This window comes from Physella acuta, unplaced genomic scaffold, assembly GCF_028476545.2.
Source record: "Physella acuta isolate Inbredline_101_S28 unplaced genomic scaffold, ASM2847654v3 ptg001126l, whole genome shotgun sequence".
Lineage (NCBI taxonomy): Eukaryota > Metazoa > Mollusca > Gastropoda > Physidae > Physella > Physella acuta.
Genome location: NW_026732643.1, coordinates 728364 through 744169, shown reverse-complemented (window position 1 = coordinate 744169; position 15806 = coordinate 728364). Strand labels below are relative to the sequence as shown.

Below are 15806 nucleotides of genomic sequence, written 5' to 3'. Positions count from 1 at the left end.
TCACGACCACGTAATGGCTGCGTTCAAAAACCATTGCGCGCCTACTGAACGTGATATTCAGTAGGCGCGCAATGGTTTTTAGTCATGTAACTCTATTGTAGATAAAACATGTAAAGTACTGAAAAAAAAATTCATAAAAAACGTTTTAATAACAAGCTTTTATGTAATGATGCACTAAAAAGTAGAAAATAAATTATAGACTACTATTTAAATAACTATAAAGAAAAGCGTGGGTGTCTTCCTTAACATTAGTAAAGGTATCCAATAGATACTAAAGTGACCCACGCTTTTCTTTATAGTTATTTAAATAGTAGTCTATAATTTATTTTCTACTTTTTAGTGCATCATTACATAAAAGCTTGTTATTAAAACGTTTTTTATGAATTTTTTTATTACAAGCTTTTATTTAACTCACTTCCTCGTCAGTCGTCAGTCTAGACGGAAACGCAGGAGTGAAAATTCGGAAACTTCTACTTGACCTACACGATTCACAGTTGGCACGTGGGTCAAGACATGAAGACAATGCAATCTGAAACTAAATTTGACTTAATTGGATGCCTAATTAATTTTTTATTAATTAATTAAAATTTGGACCGAATTAGTAGGCATGTCTAGCCAACCACACCACACGCGTCATCACCTTCAATAGCTGCGCCATCACGTAATGGCTGCGTTCAAAAACCATTGCGCGCCTACTGAACGTGATGTTCAGTAGGCGCGCAATGGTTTTTAGTCATGTAACTCTATTGTAAATAAAACATGTAAAGTATTGAAAAAAAAAATTCATAAAAAACGTTTTAATAACAAGCTTTTATGTAACAATGCACTAAAAAGTAGAAAATAAATTATAGACTACTATTTAAATAACTATAAAGAAAAGCGTGGGTGTCTTCCTTAACATTAGTAAATGTATCCAATAGATACTAAAGTGACCCACGCTTTTCTTTATAGTTATTTAAATAGTAGTCTATAATTTATTTTCTACTTTTTAGTGCATTGTTACATAAAAGCTTGTTATTAAAACGTTTTTTATGAATTTTTTTTTTACAAGCTTTTATTTAACTCACTTCCTCTGTCGTCAGTCTAGACGGAAACGCAGGAGTGAAAATTCGGACAGTTCTACTTGACCGATACGATTCAAAGTTAGCACGTGGGTCAAGACATGAAGACAATGCAATCTGAAACTAAATTTGACTTAATTGGATGCCTAATTAATTTTTTATGAATTAATAAAAATTTGGACCGAATTAGTAGGCATGTCTAGCCAACCACACCACACGCGTCATCACCTTCAATAGCTGCGCCATCACGTAATGGCTGCGTTCAAAAACCATTGCGCGCCTACTGAACGTGATGTTCAGTAGGCGCGCAATGGTTTTTAGTCATGTAACTCTATTGTAAATAAAACATGTAAAGTACTGAAAAAAAAATTCATAAAAAACGTTTTAATAACAAGCTTTTATGTAATGATGCACTAAAAAGTAGAAAATAAATTATAGACTACTATTTAAATAACTATAAAGAAAAGCGTGGGTGTCTTCCTTAACATTAGTAAAGGTATCCACGCTTTTCTTTATAGTTATTTAAATAGTAGTCTATAATTTATTTTCTACTTTTTAGTGCATCATTACATAAAAGCTTGTTATTAAAACGTTTTTTATGAATTTTTTTTTTAAAAACTATCCATAGCAAACAAAAAATAATAATTAATTGACACTCCAAAAATTATGGTTTCTGACACACACACACACTCACACACACACACACACACACACACACACACACACACACACACACACACACACACACACACACATATATATATATATATATATATATATATATATATATATATATATATATATATATATATATATATATATATATATGTATATATGTATATATATATGTATATATATATACATATATATATATGTATATATATATATATATATATATATATATATATATATATATATATATATATATATATATATATATATATATATATATATATATATATATATATATATATATAAAAATCCAATATAACTATTTGGAAAATATATACTACTTGTTAATAGCCTTAGAGTTTTTGTATGTTATTGAATATCGCTGCGGCAATAACAGCCCCCCTCCCGGTTTTTTATCAACCCCTACTTTACCCCCAGACACACTACGCGATAGAACATTTGAAAACCTGCACCATAAAAATGCAACAAAACAAAAAAACTATCAACGCCAACACAAACATGCATGGCTTGATGAGTGGGCAGAGGGTTCAAGAGTAAGCGAAATTTTGTATTCAGGTGGAGCATTTTCAAACATAAGCATACACAACACATTACATACATACATACATACACACAGACAGACATGTATATATATATATATATATATATATACGTATATATACGTATATACGTAGAAGAAGCAATAATTTAAAACACAGTACACACACAAGCAAAGATTAACAATAAACTACGCTAAAAAACATGTAGCACAAGCAAGTAATAACACATTACACGGATAAAGCACAATTTGAACACACCTTTACACATTCACAACACATTACACACAACGCCACCTTGTCGCAGTGCACAAGCCAAAGAAGTAGCCGTTGGGTTTGATTAAAGTACGTAAACATTTCTATAACCGCTATGATCAAATAACTGCTATTGTAAAATGAGAGTAGGCAAAAAGTCAAAGCCAAAACATACGAGGCTGACTGCTAAATTTAGGCCACCCACTGCTAGTTGACTGACAGCTAGGCCACCCACTGCTTATTGACTGACAGCTAGGCCACCCACTGCTAGTTGACTGACAGCTAGGCCACCCACTGCTAGTTGACCGACAGCTAGGCCACCCACTGCTTATTGACTGACAGCTAGGCCACCCACTGCTAGTTGACTGACAGCTAGGCCACCCACTGTTGACTAACACTAGATCCCTGCTACTGTTAGTTCACGTGTTCCCTCCAACAATACACAACAAGTGCCAGCTTTTAGCGTCAGCTCCACTGTTTCACGTAACTCAACTCTGGAACCGTGTATGTAGGAGGGTGGAGGGTGTAGGGTGGAGGGTGGAGGATGTGCCATACTTTCCATTACTTATGTCTTCAGTCGGTCTCAATCCACTCTTAACTAGCAGACGTTAGATATAAACGGCTAGACACATTTCTAGTTTCGGTTTCATCGCAAATAATAGCTCGATACATTGTGATAAAACATGTGAACGGTAATCAACGCTCATGGCAATGTAACATTTATTAAAGTAATACGTGTAATATCATATATATATATATATATATATATATATATATATATATATATATATATATATATATATGTCATTTATATATATAAATATATATGTGTGTGTGTATGTGCGTAGTATACAAATACAAGAAAAGGATACACATGACCGTGATATTTTCAGTGATAAAGCAGTAAATCAAAAAACCTACCAGCTAAAGAAACAGACATCCAACAGCTATAGAGTCTGACACAAAACCTACCTGCTATATAAATAGACACAGAAATCACATTTTTATAAGGTGAAAAAACCTGAAAATTTTGCCAGAATAAAACAAAGGGCGGGAGAGGGGGGGGGGAGATTGTTGTATCAAGTTAAGCTAATCTTGTCATCTTCAGATGACAAGGCAGATGTTGTGTAAGCAGCTGAGCTAAGTCCGGGTAGGATTCCATTCATACAGTGGTTAATGTGATGAGTCTGGGTAGGATTCCATTCATACAGTGGTTAATGTGATAGGTCCGGATAGAATTCCATTCATACAGTGGTTAATGTGATAAGTCCTGTTAGGATTCCATTCATACAGTGGTTAATGTGATAAGTCCTGTTAGGATTCCATTCATTCAGTGGTTAATGTGATACGGATAGGATTCCATTCATCCAGTGGTTAATGTGATAGGTCCGGGTAGGATTCCATTCATCCAGTGGTTAAGGTGATAAGTCCGGGTAGGATTCCATTCATCCAGTGGTTAAGGTGATAAGTCCGGGTAGGATTCCATTCATCCAGTGGTTAATGTGATAAGTCCGGGTAGGATTCCATTCATCAAGTGGTTAATGTGATGACGACATTCCTTCCGGCTTTGTATGGGACTTAATAGCTGATGGCCATCTTGTAAGTGTCATTATGTTGCCATCTTATAGGTTTGGTGTTGTGGGCTATCGTATAGATGTGATGTTGTGGCCATCTTATCTATATGTGATGTTGTGGCCGTCTTATATATGTGATGTTGTGGCCGTCTTATAGATGTGACGGTGTGGCCATCTTTTAGTAGATGTGATGTAGCCATCTTATATATGGGATGTTGTGGCCATCTTATGTATGTGACGTTGTGGGCATCTTATATATGTGATGTTGTGGCCATCTTATATATGTGATGTTGTGGGCCATCTTATATATGTGATGATGTGACCATCTTATATATGTGATGTTGTGGCCATCTTATATATGCGATGTCGTGGGCCATCCTTTAGATATCAACACGTATTTTGATCATCCTGTAGGTGTCATTATTAGGCCATCCTACCAGTGTGATATTTTGGCCATCCTATAGATATCACCACGTGGCCATCCTATTGTATTGTGCATCACTGTGCTGTCATGTGTTGTCATGTGCTGTCATGTGTTGTCATGTGCTGTCATGTGCTGTCATGTGCTGTCATGTACTGTCATGTGCTGTCATGTAGCCAGCGACAAACGCTGACCGAGGGGGTGACATCTGTATTGTTGATGGCCAGTTACACGTTGATGGTACGTGATATGTTGATGGTATGTGATATGTTGATGGTATGTGATATGTTGATGGTATGTGATATGTTGATGGTATGTGATATGTTGACATCATGTTGATGAAATAATACAGCGACTTTCTAATCTACTAGCACCCCAGCCAACCCATAGACACATCCTTTACTTGATCAGACAGACTTTCTATGCAGCTACGAAACCGCGAGATGCTAGGGTACCCAACATGCCCCAACACCTCGACTGGTTCACATCTCACCAATTGATTCTAGCTGCAGCAGACGCCAAACACGGAGCAGACGATGGAGACCAGGTAAGTCACGTGAGCTGGTTGCTGAAACTTGCAGATTTTTGTCGTCTCTTGAATCTTACTCACCCTTAGTTATATCACACTTACGTCACGCAGCGGAGTCATTCCGTGGTCGCTCATCTCTAGCTGTGGTCAGTGGTCGTCCATCTCTAACCCTAACGACAGTCAGTGGTCGCTCATCTCTAGCTGTGGTCAGTGGTCGTCCATCTCTAACAACGGTCAGTGGTCGTCCATCTCTAACAGCGGTCAGTGGTCGCTCATCTCTAACGGCGGTCATCTCGCCCAACCAACATCCACCCATCCACCTATCTATCTATTGGCTCTGCTGCATTCTCTCAGACCATCGATGTTTTGTCCATGCAATTTTCAACGCTTCGTGATTTGGCATTGTTTTCAGATGATCAAACTATCGAGATCTTCTTTTTTTTCCTGCCATTATCGTCGGGTTTTGTAAATTTCATCTAGCTCTTGATTGGTTGTACTTCCCATCTAAATTTATCCTGCGGCGGTCCATTTATTTTTATATTGGTTCGGTCCATCTTTTTTTATCCTGTGTTGGTCCATCTATTTTTATCCTGTGTCGGTCCATCTATTTTTATCATATGTCGGTCCATTTATTTTCCAGAGAATTCTTTCTCTTCTAGACTTGAGTACGTTTTCTCAGAGTTTTCCGTGAGTTATTTTTAGCGTGCAGGTTTTACAGACATACATCATCGCTGGCCTCAATATTGTTTTTATTTTTTTCTTTGTGCTCCAAGTGACGTCCTTGTTTTTCAGGATGTTGTGGTTAAATGATATTGTGGCTACACGATGTTGTGTGTCTACATGATGTAGTGTGTCTACATGATGTTGTGGCTACATGATGTTGTGGCTACATGATGTTGTGGCTACATGATGTTGTGTGTCTACATGATGTAGTGTGTCTACATGATGTTGTGGCTACATGATGTTGTGGCTACATGATGTTGTGGTTACATGATGTTGTGGCTATACGATGTTGTGTGTCTACATGATGTAGTGTGTCTACATGATGTTGTGTGTCTACATGATGTTGTGTCTACATGATGTTGTGTGTCTACATGATTTTGTGTCTACTGAACTCTGCTTTGCAGAGATTCTTTCGATTATATGATGTTGTGTCTACATGATGTTGTAGCTACACGATGTTGTGGCTACATGATGTTGTGTCTACTGAACTCTGCTTTGCAGAGATTCTTTCTTTTGATTATATGATGTTGTGTCTACATGATGTTGTGTCTACATGATGTTGTGTCTACATGATGTTGTGGCTATATGATGTTGTGTCTATATGATGTTGTGTCTACATGATGTTGTGGCTATATGTTGTGTCTACATGATGTTGTGTGACTACATGATGTTGTGTGTCTACATGATGTTGTGTCTACATGTTGTTGTGTGTCTACATGATGTTGTGTCTACATGATATTGTGACTACATGATGTTGTGACTACATGATGTTATGGCTACATGATGTTGTCGCTACATGATGTTATGGCTATATGATGTTGTGTGTCTACATGATGTTGTGTGTCTACATGATGTTGTGTGTCTACATGATGTTGTGGCTACACGATGTTGTGGCTATATGATGTTGTGGCTACATGATGTTGTGGCTACACGATGTTGTGGCTATATGATGTTGTGGCTACATGATGTTGTGGCTACACGATGTTGTGGCTACACGATGTTGTGGCTATATGATGTTGTGGCTACATGATGTTGTGTGTCTACATGATGTTGTGGCTAAATGATGTTGTGGCTACATGATGTTGTGGCTATATGATGTTGTGGCTACATGATGTTGTGGCTACACGATGTTGTGGCTATATGATGTTGTGGCTACATGATGTTGTGTGTCTACATGATGTTGTGGCTAAATGATGTTGTGGCTACATGATGTTGTGGCTACTGAACTTTGCTTTGCAGAGATTCTTTATTTTGATTACTATTTGTTTTCTTGTATAAAAAGACAGATTATAATGGAGTAGGGTTAATCGGATTACAACACAATTTAAATCCAGGAAAAAGCAGATTATCTTCTTGTAGTACCAGCCAGCAAGATAAACGGAATATGTCGGTGTTTTCCATCTCCAGCGGCAGGTAACTCGTGGTTTCCTGTCAAAACATTTTGTCTGATGCTTGCGACCACGTGATTTAAGAACTGACACGCTCTACTTGAAATGTGTCATATTTTTTACTGGCCAACTCCATGTGATGAGGAAAAAAAATGTGAAACTGCATATACCAGACAGCTGAAAAAGAGCCTGGCCATTTATTTAAAAAAATCATTTCCCCCTGTGTTGGTGCTCGTTGATGTGACACTTCCCCGATGCTCTCCCTTTGATCAACGCCTGCTTGTTGCCCCTATTTTAACAGTTATTTCCCCTCCTACCTCCACCCCCTCTCCTCTGCGGCCGCCGAATTATCCGTGGCCAATGGCCAGTGATAGATATGGGAATTGATGACAGGGATGATAAATGCTGTTCTAACAGCTGCTGTCTGTTGGCTGGTACAGCTTTAACTGTGGCTAAACTTAACTCTAGTCTCTAGCTAGCGAGGTAAACATTGCTATAGTAAGTTACATGTTACATTATAGTCTCTAGCTAGCGTGGTAAACATTGCTATCTTAAGTTACATGTTACATTATACCAAACTAGAGGCATGTAACTGTCGTTATAGTCTCTAGCCAGCGTGGTAACATTGCTATCTTAAGTTACATGTTACATTATACCAAACTAGAGGCATGTAACTGAGGTTATAGTCTCTAGCTAGCGTGGTAAACATTGCTATAGTAAGTTACATGTTACATTATAGTCTCTAGCTAGCGTGGTAACATTGCTATAGTAAGTTACATGTTACATTATACCAAAGTAGAGGCATGTAACTGTCGTTATAGTCTCTAGCTAGCGTGGTAAACATTGCTATCTTAAGTTACATGTTACATTATACCAAACTAGAGGCATGTAACTGTCGTTATAGTCTCTAGCTAGCGTGGTAAACATTGCTATCTTAAGTTACATGTTACATTATACCAAACTAGAGGCATGTAACTGTCGTTATAGTCTCTAGCTAGCGTGGTAAACATTGCTATCTTAAGTTACATGTTACATTATACCAAACTAGAGGCATGTAACTGTCGTTATAGTCTCTAGCTAGCGTGGTAAACATTGCTATCTTAAGTTACATGTTACATTATACCAAACTAGAGGCATGTAACTGTGGTTATAGTCTCTAGCTAGCGAGGTAAACATTGCTATAGTAAGTTACATGTTACATTATACCAAACTAGCGCATGTAACTGATGTTATATAAGGCTAGCGAAGTAAACATAGCTGTCGTAAGTTATGTTACATTATACCAAACTAGCAGCAAAGACTGTCAGATTACAGGCAACACACTTATTTTGTTTGATTACCTGTTATCTAGGTTAATTGCTAAAGTTAAAATTTTACAAAAACAACATGGAACGATTAAAGAAATTAATATTCCATTGAAACCGAGAAGAATAAAAAAAATCGCGTGAGATATATCTTAATAGCTTATTAATATCTAGCCACAAAGGACAAAGTTAGCCAATTATTGTACTAGCTGCACAACGCTACACCCTCTCGCCATATCCACCCACCCCCAATTGTATTCCATCCCTTCTTCACACACGGTATGACGTAAGTGAAGTTGTACCTTTCCAGACTATTGTAGCGCATGTTAAACTATTGTAGCATTCGTTTAACTGTAAGCCATTGTGGTTACAGAATATGGCAACGGTTAACGGTATGCTATAGTCGTCGCTTTAATTGAAGAAAAATATTGTATTTTCATAAAAACAACTATTCTACTGTCTTAAATCGATATATATATATATATATATATATATATATATATATATATATATATATCAGTAGCGTACGCAGGGGGGAGCAGGGGGAGCGGCCGCTCCCCCTCTGGCCATTTTCAGCAAAGTGGCGCCTTTTTGGAAACTTTTTAAACTCAAAGTTTTAAACAATGATATTTGTTAAAAAAATATTTTTGGTCGGCACATCTATGTAAATCACAAGATTTCTTTTCATGCAGCAATTAAGCATTATTGTACTAGTCTAGTAGTGTCTACGTTTACAACACGTATTAACAGCAGCATCAGTTCGCCATTCTAAAAATAACCATTACGATGCATTGCAATGTTTAAAAAACCTCTACGGGTAGTACCACTTGGCAAGAGGGGTGTTAAGTTTAAGGCAACTGTATAATGCATTTGCTTACGAATAATTGAATTAGAAAATGTTATAAATAAAACTTCACATATAATTACTGTATATATACAGTTTGAATCGTGTGATTAATTTAAAAAAAATTACAATACAGAAACAAATTATTGTCATAATACCACTGCTACTTATTTAAATCTATTTCTGTAATATATATTTGTGTAATATATATTTGTGTAATATATATGTATGTTTAGAACAGTCATCTAAAAACTGACGCTATGTTCACTCTGAGTTGGTTATCTCCCCCCCCCCCCAACACACACACCTCACCACCACAATTGTGTAGAGCGACATTAATGTCACACCTAGGTATACACTGGGTTGGGTAATTGACCTAAAGTGACCGGACAGTGGTGAATGAAGTTAAACCTACCCCCCCCCCCCCCAACCCACCCCAACTGATCTGTTAAGTACATGTAGAAAAACGCGTAAATATGTACCAAAGTACCATGCCGCCAGAAAATTAGCTTTTTAAACGTGAAACTCTGTGAATATTGTTTTTGCAATTACCAGTAAAAAGGTGTGTGATCAATACAGTGATCTAACCCATACCTATCACTATGTTAAAAAATGATCTTTAAAGAACACAAAGAAGCAGTAGTTAATTAAAAATATATGATGTGAACTAAAAGACCGATATTTTGTTAAATGTAGGCTGTTATTCCGAATATTTTTCTATTCTATCGAAAAGTGTGGTTTTATACCAACTCTGATTTTAAAAAACTTTCATTATGCTGTAATACTTTAGCATTTATGATGACAATATATTAAATTCTGATTATAGACAAAAACATTTTGTAAAAGCGAATAGAGCTAAACAATTTCATTATATTCTAAAGTAATTGTTTATTTTATTTGACATTTATAATTAAATGTGTAGATATATACATATTTATATTAAGATAGTGATTATTTCCCCTATTCCACTTGTCTTAAATAATTTCCCAGGAATTATTATGTAAGAAATTTTTTGTACAAGAATTACAAAACAGATTGTGTTACGTTCATTGATTTTGGTTGTAGTGTGTGTAAATATATATATTTATTTTTTTTGTTTAAATTGATACAATTTTTGTTTTGTCGGCCTCCATTGTGTGTTTTTTCTTATTTCTTCAGAGTGCTACTTTCTATTTTTTTTTACTTCATAGCGAAGTAATGACATACGGCTAGTAATTATATATATATATATATATATATATATATATATATATATATATATATATATATATATATATATAATACACGTATATAGAACGTGTTAAAAATTCGACGCCTTTTTTTGCTCTTTTCGCTCCCCCTACAACAAAAACCTGGATACAAATACATATATATATATATATATATATATATATATATATATATATATATATATATATATATATATATATATATATATATATATGCATATTGTGTGTTTATGGAATAATTTTCTGAAATCTCACCCCCCACCTCCACTCCATTCTCCTAACACCACTTCCTGCCCTCATCACAGATTGTAGTACTGCTACTCAAGATTGTAGTACTGCTACTCAAGATTGTAGTAGTGCTACTCTAGATTGTAGTACTGCTGCTCTAGATTGTAGTACTGCTGCTCTAGATTGTAGTACTGCTGCTCTAGATTGTAGTACTGCTACTCTAGATTGTAGTACTGCTACTCTAGATTGTAGTACTGCTACTCTAGATTGTAGTACTGCTACTCTAGATTGTAGTACTGCTACTCTAGATTGTAGTACTGCTACTCTAGATTGTAGTACTGCTACTTTAGATTGTAGTACTGCTACTAAAGATTGAACTACTTCAAATATTCCAATCATCAGAAATAATCAGAGCTACCATCTCACACATCAAAGTGAACTCTAGTCGAGGTCTAATTGCAATTAGCCGTTTTGAATAATTATCAGAACGTATTAAATGCTGTGAGCACTAAATGCAGGGGACTGAGGTTTGGTAGAATTGTGAGCACTGAAATAGACAAGGCTCGTGATGTTAGCATGGACTTAGTGCAATTATTTTATAACAGGGGGTGTTCTGGGGTGGGGGAGTGGGAAAGGGAGAGATTTATATAGTGTTGAGGCAGGAATATATACAAACAATATCATTATTTGACAGTTTTGACGACTGTCATTCTACAACTACGTCACCAACCAACAAACCACACCTTGTTGATCTCAGCTATTGGCGCCAGTGTCAGGGACTAAATGTGCGAATCAGTTAATTCCCCTATAATTATTCTATAGTTATAACTAGCCGTCCCGGCCAGGCCCTGCTCTGGCTTCTGTGAAAAACCTTTCTGTTAAAGACCATTACCTGTGTGTTTAGTAATCATCATAAATCCGGCATTGCCCACCCAAACCACAATCAACCAAAACAACAAAACGAAAACATAACGCTAACACAATTACAAATACAAACGAAAACAAAAACCTAACAGCAAACCCAACCACAACCGCAAACACCAATACAAACACAAAGAAAAAACAAAAAAAAAAAGCAAACGAAAACAAAAACCTAACAACAAACCCAACCACAAACACCAATACCAACAAAAAAAACAACGAAAAAGCAAACGAAAACAAACCAAATCCAAACGCAAAACCAACCAAAAACACAAATACAAACCCAAACAAAAAAACACAAACAAAAACGAAAAAAGAAAGAACAAAAACGAACCAAATCAAAACGCAACCAATAACGCAAACCCACCTAAACACAAAGAAAACACTAACGCGAACATAAACGCCCGGGGCGGAATCACCTGTTTTAGCTTAATGAACGACTATAGTACCCCAACTTATTCATAGTCTTTTGCACTCACTTAAACGAACGCGCCTGTTTCAATTTAATGAACAATTTTAATACTCCAAGCTTATCTGTAAAATACCTACAACATTTGCACTTGATCAATCCCCGCTGATTATGTAATTATTTTTTTTTCCCAACACCAAAACAAAGTAATTAAAAAGTAAATTATTTTCCACAAAATGCAATGGTTTTATAAAGGGAAGTAATTTTGTTTTCCTAATTTATCAAAGGGAAGTAAGTGCTATAGGACTAAATAAAGACATAATTAGAATTGTTGTAAAAGATGATATTTTTTTAAAACTTGTGTTGAATGAACATGCCGACAATTATTACTATCATTTGAAAAATGAAAATTATTTCCCAACACTTTCAATAGTAATTTTTTAGCTCATAAATTTAGACAAATGCGCACGATAATTTTCTAACACTTAAATTCATCCAAGACCAACGACAAACATATGCATTACATACAGAACTGAGCTTTATATATTAGACTAGCCGTCCCGGCCAGGCCCTGCTCTGGCTTCTGTGAAAAACCTTTCTGTTAAAGACCATCACCTGTGTGTTTAGTAATCATCATAAACCCGGCATTGCCCACCCAAACCACAACCAACCAAAACAACAAAACGCAAACATAACTCTAACACAATTACAAATACAAACGAAAACAAAAACCTAACAACAAACCCAACCACAACCACCAACACCAATACAAACACAAAAAAAAAAAACAAAAAAGCAAACGAAAACAAAAACCTAACAACAAACCCAACCACAAACACCAATACCAACAACAAAAAAAAAAACGAAAAAGCAAACGAAAACAAACCAAATCCAAACGCAAAACCAACCAAAAACACAAATACAAACCCAAACAAAAAAACACAAACAAAAACGAAAAAAGAAAGAGCAAAAACGAACCAAATCAAAACGCAACCACTAACGCAAACCCACCTAAACACAAAGAAAACACTAACGCGAACATAAACGCCCGGGGCGGAATCACCTGTTTTAGCTTAATGAACGACTATACTATAGTACCCCAACTTATTCATAGTCTTTTGCACTCACTTAAACGAACGCGCCTGTTTCAATTTGATGAACAATTATAATACTCCAAGCTTATCCGTAAAATACCTACAACATTTGCACTTGATCAATCCCCGCTAATTATGTAATTTTTTTTTCCCAACACCAAAACAAAGTAATTAAAAAGTAAATTCTTTTCCACAAAATGCAATGGTTTTATAAAGGGAAGTAATTGTGTTTTCCTAATTTATCAAAGGGAAGTAAGTGCTATAGGACTAAATAAAGACATAATTAGAATTGTTGTAAAAGATGATATTTTTTAAAAACTTGTGTTGAATGAACATGCCGACAATTATTACTATCATTTGAAAAATGAAAATTATTTCCCAACACTTTCAATAGTAATTTTTTAACTCATAAGTTTAGACAAATGCGCACGATAATTGTCTAACACTTAAATCCATCCAAGACCAACGACAAACATATGCGTTACATACAGAACTGAGCTTTATATATTAGATTCTATGAGTTGGTGTAGGTATAGCCAGATTACACCGTGGTTTAGGAATGAGCTAATTATCTCCCCGAAGTACTAGATCTAGCAAGAAAAGAGAACTCGGGACACCCCTCTCACCCTAATGGCAGCGGCAGGTAACTCGTGCTTTCCTATTTGTCAAAACATTTTGTCTGTCCACCGAGATCACGTGATTAAGAACTGACAAGCTCTACTTGAATTGTGCCAGAATTATTTTCTACTATCCCACTCACTGCGGGAAATGTGAAACTGGCAAATGATACGTCTTTAACATGAATGAATTAAATATTTCCCTGCTAATTAAATGGCCCTAAAGTTTCTCTCCCCTCTCCCTCGCTATACCGAGCAACTTTAGATCTCCAGACAAAATACAAACATTCAAATAAACTTCCCACATGCAGGCAGGGTGGGGTGGGGTGGGGGATCTTGGGGAGAAGGAAGCCACAGGTGGGTCAGGTAAAGTGTGAGTACTAACATCGCGAGGTGCAAGTCACGTGCACGTCAGTGCAACTTTCCGAGCAACAGCCAACACACACAAGCACATCAACACATCTAAAGTAGAACTTTTGGTGGGGAACATTGATGACAGAAAGTATATCCAACATCTAAAGTAGAACTTTTGGTGGGGAACATTGATGACAGAAAGTATGAACGTCAAACATCTAAAGTAGAACTTTTGGTGGGGAACATTGATGACAGAAAGTATATCCAACATCTAAAGTAGAACGTTTGGTGGGGAACATTGATGACAGAAAGTGTTTACGTTTGGAGCGTACCACTGTGAACCAACAATAATTTAAATCCCCATGAGGAAGAAAGGTCTCGGTGACCTACGTGACCTTCTTTGATTAGGTCAACAAATACACTTGCTTTGAGCGATCGGGTTTCGCCGATATCGCTATCAGCTGACGGCCGATATTTTCACCAAATGTCAAAGTGTTCACAATCAGGTGGATATAAGAGCGAGCGGTATGGTAGGAATACACACATGTATACCCGTATCAGGTTTGTACATACATTACATATAGTATACAATATATATATATATATATATATATATATATATATATATATATATATATATATATACAAATATGTATAATCCCATAAACGCGTATGTATGTAAATATATATTTATGTGTGTTTGTATGACTATATGTGTAAAGGTGACTAAGTTGACCGAGTTCTTACCTTGACGAGCTGTACATACAGTCTTGTGTACCCCTGCAGGCTAGGTGGTGTATTCAAACACTAAAACAATGAGTTATCCACTTCGTGAAGCCATCCAGTACTCGTGTTGTTATCCACGCTTATATTATCCACTCGGATTTAGACAGCATCCACTTAAAAGTTGATAAAAGTTAATCAGCAGCGTTGAGTGGGCTGGCAAACTGGCGACAAACGGTGGCTGTCGGTGACTTCAGCGGCTGTCACTGACTGCGCGGCGAGCGGTGATGGCGTGGTGGCACCGTGTGAGTGCCAGGCTAACCTGCCGCAGTTCCAGCCGCCACCCTCACGGGCTGACCTTTGCCCGGGGGTAGCAGGCCGTCGTCTGCTCGTGTACACCGGGCGCTAACAGGGCGCAGACGATCTTCCGTTTCACATTTCGGCACCATCAATTGTGTTTCTTACTGCTACAGTTACTTCCTGACATTGTATGTGACGTCACTAGGTTCTTGGGATGGCGGGCGGGGAGAAATTCTGTGTGGCCTCTGTGTGGTCTGTGTGGTCTGTGTGAAGTGTGTGTGAATTGTGTGTGAGATGTTAAGCCATGAGCTTAGTGTATCACAAGGTAGTTTATAGAGTTATGACGCTTGTCTATCTAAGGTATTTTATAGTTATACCTTTGTTGATTAAAACAAGGTATGTCTTAGCAATGCATACCCTAGTTTACACAAAGCTGGTGATCTATAGCTCTGTAGACTACTAGATTGTTGACGAGATCCTTCCTACACATCTTATTTTAGCTCCTTACTATCCAACGGTTACGACACATTATTGACATAACGACACACCAACGACACACCAATGACGAACAGACACATGACTGTCACATGACTAACACAACAC

At 36.7% G+C, this 15806-nt stretch overlaps 1 protein-coding gene across 2 annotated transcripts in view; it reads right to left on the bottom strand.

Annotated features, from left to right (window-relative positions):
* The window catches only part of LOC131956065 (ectonucleoside triphosphate diphosphohydrolase 1-like), a 35509-nt gene extending 20086 nt beyond the window's left edge, over positions 1 to 15423 (bottom strand). For both annotated transcript variants that reach the window (XM_059320438.1, XM_059320439.1), the window contains exon 1: positions 14928 to 15423. The gene's annotated coding sequence lies outside the window, so the exon portion shown is untranslated. The remainder of the gene's footprint in view (positions 1 to 14927) is intronic.
* Positions 15424 to 15806: the final 383 nt, after the last annotated feature.